The following is a 10,705-nucleotide window of genomic DNA, read 5'->3' as shown; positions in this document are numbered from 1 at the left end:
GTACATGTTTCAATAGGACTTTAAAAAACACTGCTAGCGTAGATTAAAAATTCAAGCACAGATAGGACACATGGAAATGAATTTGCTTAGACATTAATCATGCAAATACATTTCTTTATTTTATTGTGGCACAGCATTGGTGAGATTTGATCCTACGTATGATCTTCTGTTTTCTATCCATGGAATTAGTCCACTGCGCCATCATACAAAGCAGTTGCTTTCAGTCTCTTCAAACAGACCCCATTTCAAAGGAAACAAGCACTCATTAAGATCAGGTGTGGCCAATTAGTAGGCATGGCCAACATACCTGAACACACAAGATAGAGGATTGACAGAGTTTTGTTGACACTGAGAATGGAATGTATATGTTTTTAAATCACATTCTTAGAACATTAGTAATGTTTTCTTGTGGTTTTCATGGAAAGTTGTCTTAATGTTCTGAGAACATGACTTTATATAGAACCATGAGAAATCCTGTAGAAAACATTATACTTACGTACTGAAATTCCCACCTAAGAAACATATGGTTCTCAGAATGTTATGTGCTAGCTTGGTATCTTGTACCATTCCCAGAATGTTGTGGGAAGGTTGTATGCAAAATAACCATAGGACAACCATGCTCTCACCAAGCTATAAGAAACACATGCTAGCTGGGGTACCTGTGCTAAAGAGAGGAAATGATAGAGTAGCAGAGGCACACAAGTTCTTATCTGATGACATCAAATGCCGAATACAACAGGTGTAGACCTTACAGTGAAATGCTTACTTACAAGCCCAAGAAAAACAAGTGTTAAGAAAGTATTTACTAAAATAAACTGAAGTAAAAAATTATAAATGAAATAAAAAATAAAAAATAATTAAGAAGCAACAATAAAATAACAGTACCGAGGCTATATACAGGGGGTACCGGTACAGAGTCAATGTGCGGGGGCACAGGTTAGTCGAGGTAATTGAGGTAATGTCACGTTCCTGACCTGTTTTCTGTTGTTTTGTATGTGTTTGATGGTCAGGGCGTGAGTTTTGGGTGGGCAGTCTATGTTTTCTGTTTCTATGTTGGTTTTGGGTTGCCGGGTATGGCTCTCAATTAGAGGCAGGTGTTTGACGTTTCCTCTGATTGAGAGTCATATTAAGGTAGGTTGTTCTCACTGTTTGTTTGTGGGTGATTGTCTCCTGTGTCAGTGTCTGTATGTTACGCCACACGGGACTGTTCCGGTTTTTGTTTGTTCGTTCGTTTTATGTAGTCTGTTTCCTGGTTTCATGCGTTCTTCACGTTGTATGTAAGTTCGGGTCCAGGTCTGTCTACATTCGTTTTATTTGTTTTGTAATTATTCTAGTGTTCGTCGTGTTTCTTCAGTTTTAAATCATTATGTATTCACAAACCCCTGCAGTTTGGTCGAATCACTACTCCTCCTCTTCGTATGAAGAGGAGGAGGAAGCCCGTTACAGAATCACCACCAAACCCAGATCAAGCAACGGGTTAACGGACAGCGCACCGAAGCAGGATTTATGGTCTTGGGAGGAAAATCATGGAAGGAACAGGACCATGGGCTAAAGTTGAGGTGAATCGCCGCCCAATGGAACAGCTGGAGGCAGCTCGGAGAGCGGAGGAAACCCGGAGAGAGGAAACCTGCGTTACGAGGGACGCGTCTAGCACGGAAGCCCCGAAAAGCCCGCAAGTACAACCCAAAAATTTCTTGGGGGGGCTAAGAGGTAGTGGGTCTAGGCAGGTAGGAGACCTGCGCCCACTTCCCAGGTATAACCGTGGAGAGCGGGAGTACGGGCAGACACCGTGTTACGCAGTAGAGCGCATGGTGTCTCCTGTACGTGTGCATAGCCCGGTGGCGGTTATTTCCACCTCCCGTACTGGTAGGGCTAGATTGAGCATTGAGCCAAGTGCCATGAAGCCGGCTCTACATATCTGGCCACCAGTACGTCTCCTTGGGCCGCTTACATGGCACCAGCCTTACGCATGGTGTCCCCGGTTCGCCTACATAGCCCGGTGCGGGTTATTCCACCTCCCCGCACTGGTCAGGCGACGGGGAGCATACAACCAGGTAAGTTGGGCAGGTTCAGTGCTCAAGGGAGCCAGTACGCCTACACGGTCCGGTATTTCCGGCGCTACCTCCCCGACCCAGCCCAGTACCACCAGTGCCTACACCACGCACCAGGTTTCCGGTGCGTTTCCAGAGCCCTGTTCCTCCTTCACGCACTCTCCCTATGGTGCGTGTCTCCAGCCCAGTGCCTCCAGTTCCGGCACCACGCACTAAGCCACCTGTGCGTCTCCAGAGCCCTGTTACGCACTGTTCCTTCTCCCCGCACTCGCCCTGAGGTGCGTGCCCTCAGCCCGGTACCTCCAGTTCCGGTACCACGCACCAGGCCTATAGTGCGCTTCGAGAGGTCAGTGTGCCCTGTCCCTGCTCCCCGCACTAGCCTTGAAGTGCGTGCCGTCATCCCGGTACCTCCAGTTCCGGCACCACGCACCAGGCCTACTGTGCGCCTCAGCAGGGCAGAGTCGGCCTTCTACCCAACGCCTTCTGCACTGCTGTCTCCCAGCGCCGTCTGAGCCATCTTTGCCCAGCGCCGTCTGAGCCACTGTCTGCCCAGCGCCGTCTGAACCATCTGTCTGCCCAGCGCGTCTGAGCCATCTGTCTGCCCAGCGCGTCTGAGCCATCTGTCTGCCCACGCTGTCTGAGCCATCTGTCTGCCCAGCGCTGTCTGAGCCATCTGTCTGCCCAGCGCCGTCTGAGCCATCTGTCTGCCCAGCGCCGTCTGAGCCATCTGTCTGCCCAGCCCGTCTGAGCCATCTGTCTGCCCAGCGCCGTCTGAGCACGTCTGCCAGCCGCTCTGAAGCCATCTGTCTGCCCAGCGCCGTCTGAGCCATCTGTCTGCCAGCGCCGTCTGAGCCATCTGTCTGCCCAGCGCCGTCTTGAGCCATCTTCTGCCCAGCGCCGTCTGAGCCATCTGTCTGCCCAGCGCCGTCGAGCCATCTGTCTGCCCAGCGCCGTCTGAGCCATCTGTCTGCCCAGCGCCATCTGAGCCATCTGTCTGCCCAGCGCCGTCTGAGCCATCTGTCTGCCCAGCGCTGTCTGAGCCATCTGTCTACCCAACGCCTTCTGCACTGCCGTGTCTGCGCCAGCGCCGTCTGAGCCATCTGTCTGCCCCAGCGCCGTCTGAGCCATCTGTCTGCCCAGCGCCGTCTGAGCCATTCTGTCTGCCAGCGCCGTCTGAGCCATCTGTCTGCCCAGCGCGTCTGAGCCATCTGTCTGCCAGCGCCGTCTGAGCCATCTGTCTGCCAGCGCCGTCTGAGCCATCTGTCTGCCCAGCGCCGTCTGAGCCATCCGTCTTGCCCAGCGCCGTCCTGAGCCATCCGTCTGCCCAGCGCCGTCTGAGCCATCCGTCTTGCCCCAGCGCCGTCTGAGCCATCCGTCGCCCAGCGCCGTCTGCAGCCATCCGTCTGCCCAGCGCCGTCTGAGCCATCCGTCTGCCCAGCGCCGTCTGAGCCATCCGTCTGCCCAGCGCCGTCTGAGCCCATCCGTCTGCCCAGCGCCGTCTTGAGCCATCCGTCTGCCCAGCGCCGTCTGAGCCATCCGTCTGCCCAGCGCCGTCTGAGCCATCCGTCTGCCCAGCGCCGTCTAGCCATCCGTCTGCCCAGCGCCGTCTGAGCATCCGTCTGCCCAGCGCCGTCTGAGCCATCCGTCTGCCCAGCCGCGTCTGAGCCATCCGTCTGCCAGCGCCGTCTGGCCATCCGTCTGCCAGCGCCGTCTGAGCCATCCGTCTTAGCCAGCGCCTCCTGAGCCATCGTCTGCCCAGCGCCTTCTGAGCCATCCGTCTGCCAGCCCTTCTGAGCCTCCGTCGCCCAGCGCCTTCTGAGCCGCCTCTGTCAGGAGCCGCTAGAGCCGCCGTCAGTCAGGAGCCGCAGAGCCAGCCCGTCTGTCAGGAGCCGCTAGAGCCGTCCGTCAGTCAGGAGCCGCCAGAGCCGTCCGTCAGTCAGGAAGCCGCCAGAGCCGCCAGCCAGTCAGGAGCCGCCAGAGCCGCCAGCCAGTCAGGAGCCGCCAGAGCCGCCAGCCAGTCAGACCGCCAGAGCCGCCAGCCAGTCAGGAGCGCCGCCAGAGCCGCCAGCCAGGTCAGGAGCTGCCCTACAGTCATGGAGCTGCCCTACAGTCATGAGCTGCCCTACAGTCATGAGCTGCCCTACAGTCATGAGACTGCCCTACAGTCATGAGCTGCACCTACAGTCATGAGCTGCCCTACAGTCATGAGCTGCCCTACAGCTCATGAGCTGCCACTCAGTCATTGAGCTGCCACTCAGTCCGGAGCTGCCACCCAGTCCGGAGCTGCCACCCCAGTCCGGAGCTGCCACCCAGTCCGGAGCTGCCATTAGTACAGAGTTGTCCCTCTGTCCTAAGCTATCCCTCTGTCCGAGCTACCTCTCTGTCCGAGCACCTCTCTGTCCGAGCTACCTCTCTGTCCGAGCTACCTCTCTGTCCTGAGCTACCTCTCTGTCCTGAGCTACCTACCTCTGTCCTGAGCTACCTCTCTGTCCTGAGCTGTCTCCTCTATGTAGGAGGGGCCTTAGTGAAGGTTCCTGGACCATGGTCGGGGGGCAGGGTCGCCACTCAAAGGACGCTAAGGAGGGGGACAAAAGACAATGTGGAGTGGTGTCCTCGTCCACCGCCGGAGCCGCCACCGCGGACAGATGCCCACCCAGACCCTCCCCTTGAGTTTTAGGGGTGCGCCGGAGTTCGCACCTTGAGGGGGGGTTGTTCACGTTCCTGACCTGTTTTCTGTTGTTTTGTATGTGTTTGATGGTCAGGGGCGTGAGTTTTGGGTGGGCAGTCTATGTTTTCTGTTTCTATGTTGGTTTTGGGTTGCCGGGTATGGCTCTCAATTAGAGGCAGGTGTTGACGTTCCTCTGATTGAGAGTCATATTAAGGTAGGTTGTTCTCACTGTTTGTGTGTTGATTGTCTCCTGTGTCAGTGTCTGTAGTTACCCGACAAGGGGACTGTTCCGGTTTTTGTTTGTTCGTTCGTTTTATGTAGTCTGTTTCCTGGTTCATGCGTTCTTCACGTTGTATGTAAGTTCGGGTCCAGGTCTGTCTACATTCGTTTATTTGTTTTGTAATTATTCTAGTGTTCGTCGTGTTCTTCAGTTTTGTTTATTAAATCATTATGTATTCACAACCCGCTGCAGTTTGGTCGAATCACTACTCCTCCTCTTCGTATGAAGAGGAGGAGGAAGCCCGTTACAGGTAATATGTGCAGGTAGAGGTAAAGTGACTATACATGGATAATAAACAGAGAGTAGCAGCAGCGTAAAAATGGGGGTGGGAGGGGGAAATGCAAATAATCCATAGCCATTTGATTAGCTGTTCAGGAGTCTTATGGTTTATGGGTAGAAGCTGTTAAGAATCCTTTTTGACCTAGACTTGGTGCTCCAGTACCGCTTGCCGTGCGGTAGCAGAGAGAACAGTCTATAACTAGGGTGGCTGGAGTCATAGTCTGAGCTTGTTAAATATATCAAGAATCTATATCAAGACCAGTTTCATAGGCTTAATAGCCTTGAATGCTAGGAACTTGCCTACGAATTGGCACATCAAAACATCATCCCTGTCCCAGACAGGTAGTCAAGAAATGGAAGGGTAAATGATTTGAAGAGAGCGATCTGAATGTAGGCATAACTTTAAGAGATACAATATACCACACCCACATTCCATGAATTAAACTTTGACCTACCAGCACCATCACCCACTTACCCCAAGTCTGCTCAACTTACCCTGTCCCTATGCGCAACTTACCCCACACCCAGTGTAAATTGTTCCAAGGGACCACTTTCTATGGACAAGCTATGTTTTCAAAACTGCTATGTTAACAGTGCATTCGGAAGCATTCATACCCCTTGACTTTTTCCATTTTTTTTATTCTAAAATGGATGAAATAGAAATATCCCTCATCAATCTACACACAATACCCCATAATGACAAAGTAAAACAGGTTTTTAGAAATGTTTGCAAATGTATTAAAAGTAAAAAACAGAAATCCCTTATTTACATAAGTATTCAGACCCTTTGCTATGAGACTCGAAATTGAGCTCAGGTGCATCATGTTGCCATTGCTCATCCTTGAGATGTTTCTACAACTTGATTAGAGTCCACCTGTGGTACATTCAATTAATTGGACATGATTTGGAAAGGTACACACCTGTCTATATAAGGTCCCACAGTTGACAGTGCATGTCAGAGCTAAAACCAAGCCATGAGGTCGAAGGAATTGTCCGTAGAGCTCTGAGACATTGTGTCGAGGCACAGATTTGGGGAAGGGTACCAAAAAATGTCTGCAGCATTGAAGGTTCCGAGGAATACAGTAGCCTCCATCATTCTTAAATGGAAGAAGTTTGGAACCACCAAGACTCTTCCTAGTGCTGGCTGCCCGGCCAAACGGATTAATTGAGGGAAAAGGGCATTGGTCAAGGAGGTGACAGAGCTCCAGAGTTCTTCTGTGGAGATGGGAGAACCTTCCAGAAGGGCAACCATCTCTGCAGCACTCCACCAATCAGGCCTTCATGGTAAAGTGGTCAGACGGAAGCCACTCCTCAGTAAAAGGCACATGACAGCCCTCTTGGAGTTTGCCAAAAGGCACCTAAAGTCTCTGATCACGAGAAACAAGATTCTCTGGTCTGATAAAATCAAGATTGAACACTTTGGGATGAATGCCAAATGTCACGTCTGGAGGAAACCTGGCACCATCCCTACGGTGAAGCACGGTGGTGGCAGCATCATGCTGTGGATATGTTTTTCAGCGGCAGGGACTGGGAGACTAGTCAGGATCGAAGGAAAGATGAACAGAGCAAATTACGGAGAGGTCCTTGATGAAAACCTGCTCCAAAGCGCTCAGGACCTCAGACTGGGGCGAAGGTTCATCTTCCAACAGGACAAGCACACAACCAAGACAACGCAGGAATGGCTTCGGGTTAAGTCTCTGAATGTCCTTGAGTGGTCCAGCTAGAGCCCGGACTTGAACCTGACCAAACATCTCTGGAGAGACCTGAAAATAGCTGTACAGTGATGCTCTCCATCCAACCTCACAGAGCTTGAGAAGATCTGCAGAGAAGAATAGGAGAAACTCCCCAAATACAGGTATGTCAAGCTTGTAGTGTCATACCCAAGAGGACAAGGCTGTAATCGCTGCCAAAGATGCTTCAACAAAGTACTGAGTAAAAGGTCTGAATACTTATGTAAATGTAATATTTCCAGGGGTTTTTAAATTATACATTGGCAATAAAATAAAATAAATGGTTTTGCTTTGTTTTTATGGGGTATGGGGTAGATTGGTGAAGAAAAAAACACTTTAATATTTTAGAATAAGGCTGTAAAGTTACAAAATGTGGAAAAGGTCAAGATCTCTGAAAACTTTCTGAATGTACTGTACATGAATTCTGATTAGTTCCAGGGATTCACAACATCTGGAAATACAGTATACAGTTGAAGTCGGAAGTTTACATACACTTAGGTTGGAGTCATTAAAACTCGTTTTTCAACCACTCCACAAATTTCTTGTTAACAAACTATAGTTTTGGCAAGTCGGTTAGGACATCTACTTTGTGCATGACACAAGTCATTTTTCCAACAATTGTTTACAGACAGATTATTTCACTTATAATTCACTGTATCACAATTCCAGTGGGTCAGAAGTTTACATACACTAAGTTGACAGTGCCTTTAAACAGCTTGGAAAATTCCAGAAAATTATGTTGTGGCTTTAGAAGCTTCTGATAGGCTAATTGACATCATTTGAGTCAATTGGAGGTGTACCTGTGGATGTATTTCAAGGCCTACCTTCAAACTCATTGCATCTTTGCTTGACGTCATGGGAAAATCAAAAGAAATCAGCCAAGACCTCAGAAAGATAAATGTAGACCTCCACAATTCAGGTTCATCCTTGGGAGCAATTTCCAAATGCCTGAAGGTACCACGTTTATCTGTACYAACAATAGAATGCAAGTATAAACACCATGGGACCACACAGCCGTCATACCGCTCAGGAAGGAGACGCGTTCTGTGATGAACGTACTTTGGTGCGAAAAGTGCAAATCAATCCCAGAACAACCTTGTGAAGGACCTTGTGAAGATGCTAACATAACCTGTTAGGCCGCTCAGCAAGGAAAAAGCCACTGCTCCAAAACCGCCATAAAAAAGCCAGACTACGGTTTGCAACTGCACATGGGGACAAAGATCGTACTTTTTGGAGAAATGTCCTCTGGTCTGATGAAGCAAAAATAGAACTGTTTGGCCATAATGACCATCGTTATGTTTGGAGGAAAAAGGGGGAGGCTTGCAAGCCGAAGAACACCATCCCAACCGTGAAGCACGGGGGTGGCAGCATCATGTTGTGGGGGTGCTTTGCTGCAGAAGGGACTGGTGCACTTCACAAAATAGATGGCATCATGAGGAAAGAAAATTATGTGGATATATTGAAGCAACATATCAAGACATCAGTCAGGAAGTTTAAGCTTGGTCGCAAATGGGTCTTCCAAATGGACAATGACCCCAATCATACTTCCAAAATTGTGGCAAAATGGCTTAATGATAACAAAGTCAAGGTATTGGAGTGGCCATCACAAAGCCCTGACCTCAATCCTATAGAACATTTGTGGGCAGAACTACAAACCTGACTCAGTTACACCAGGTCTGTCAGGAGGAATGGGCCAAAATTCACCCAACTTATTGTGGGAAGCTTGTGGAAGGCTACCAGAAACATTTGACCCAAGTTAAACAATTTAAAGGCAATGCTACCAAATACTAATTGAGTTTATGTAAACTTATGACCCACTGAGAATGTGATGAAGGAAATAAAATCAAAAGATAAATCATTCTCTCTACTATTATTCTGATATTTCACATTCTTAAAATAAAGTGGTGATCCTAACTGACCTAAGACAGGGAATTTTTACAAGGATTATATGTCAAGAATTGTGAAAAACTGAATTTAAATGTATTTGGCTAAGGTGTATCCCGTGTGGCTCAGTTGGTAGAGCATGGRYCTTGCAACGCCAGGGTTGTGGGTTCATTCCCCACGGGGGGACCAGGATGAATATGTATGAACTTTCCAATTTGTAAGTCGCTCTGGATAAGAGCGTCTCCTAAATGACTTAAATGTGAATGTAAATGTGTATGTAAACTTCCGACTTCAACTGTATGTAGATATCTTTGTTAGAAAGGATACTACATTTCTCTTGACGTAGTGATGCTACATGTAAAATGGGGTCTGTTTAAATAGATTAAATTGAACAGTTTTGTATGCGTAACAAAAAACATGACATTTTTGCTCCATCCTGGTGGTGCAGTGGATTCATTCTGGGGAACAGAGCATCATAGGTTTAAATCTCACTGATGCTGTATCACAATAATATAGAAATAAATGTTTGCATGATTAATGCCTAAGCAAATGAATTTTATGAATTTCCATGTGTCCTGCTGTATCTGGTGAAATATATATATTTTTTAAATCTGTGCTTGTCGTTCAAAAAGTTAACCCAAAATAAGCTAGCAGTGTTTTCAACATTCTTTTTGAAACTTTTTCAAGAAGTTATTCAAAAACCTCTAAATAACCTTCACATTTTGTTCTTAGAGTGTTAAGAAAACATTCAATAATAACTATCAAACYTTCACATTTAGATATTGTTCTTAGAATGTTATTTAATTACCTTCAAATAACCTATAATTTCCATTCTCAGAGCGTTAATAAAATCTCCCAGGAAAAATTTCAGGGAAACACAGTAAAACAAAAAAGTACTATTCCAAGAACAGGTTGAAATGTTCACTTCTGTTCTCAGAAAAAAAGGATTTTGACAATGTCAAAATCATTTATTGTTTCATGATGCTTTTATCAAAACCAAAGTAAATTATTTTAAAGATTTCTCTATACATCAGCTGGCTGCAGTATGAGGTCCTAGACCTAGCATGAAAGTACATCCTTGTTGCAGAAAAAAGAGTTTGCCTTGGGGTAAGTTGAGCCAATGGTTGAGCCAATGGCAAGTTGAGCAAATTGTTTTCTTCCCAAGTGCAATGCAAGGCATTATCGCTGGGATATGAGGTAACAACAGGGCCTGGCCTATGTTTAATGTGTTTAAAAAAGTACAACGTTTTTGTTAGGTGTTACTGTAAGTCTGTGTTAAAATATGTTTAAAATGATTAAAACAGAAAAAAGCGATTGTGATTGTGTTATGGAAATAAAGATAGACATGGTTTTAAAAAGGTAGTATAATATTTAATTCAGTACAGAAATTTGTAGGCGGGTTAACTTAGCCTGTCCAGCAGCTCAACTTACCCCATACATGGGGTAAGTTGTGCCAAGAGACCACTTTTTTTGGACAAGCTATATTTTAAAAACTGTAATGTTTACATGAATGCTGATACATTTCCAGGGATACACAACATCTGGAAATATATGTAGATATCTTTGTCAGAAAGAACACTATATGTCCCTTGACGGAGTGATGCTGAATGGCTCAACTTACACCACTCTCCCCTATGATGGTTGTTAAAAGCTGAATTTTGATAATATTACCATTGTATAAACACGCTCGTCATTCCCGTTCAACAACTTTAAATATCTTTGGCACAGTAGGCATCAAGTCACTTGCTAACATAGGCCGTAGATGCTTTCAATTGCCTAATTTATAAGCTTAGGCATATTTTTGAACAACATG

This window comes from Salvelinus sp. IW2-2015, linkage group LG18 (assembly GCF_002910315.2).
Source record: "Salvelinus sp. IW2-2015 linkage group LG18, ASM291031v2, whole genome shotgun sequence".
In the NCBI taxonomy this organism is placed as follows: domain Eukaryota; kingdom Metazoa; phylum Chordata; class Actinopteri; order Salmoniformes; family Salmonidae; genus Salvelinus; species Salvelinus sp. IW2-2015.
This window is presented reverse-complemented; position numbering follows the sequence as displayed.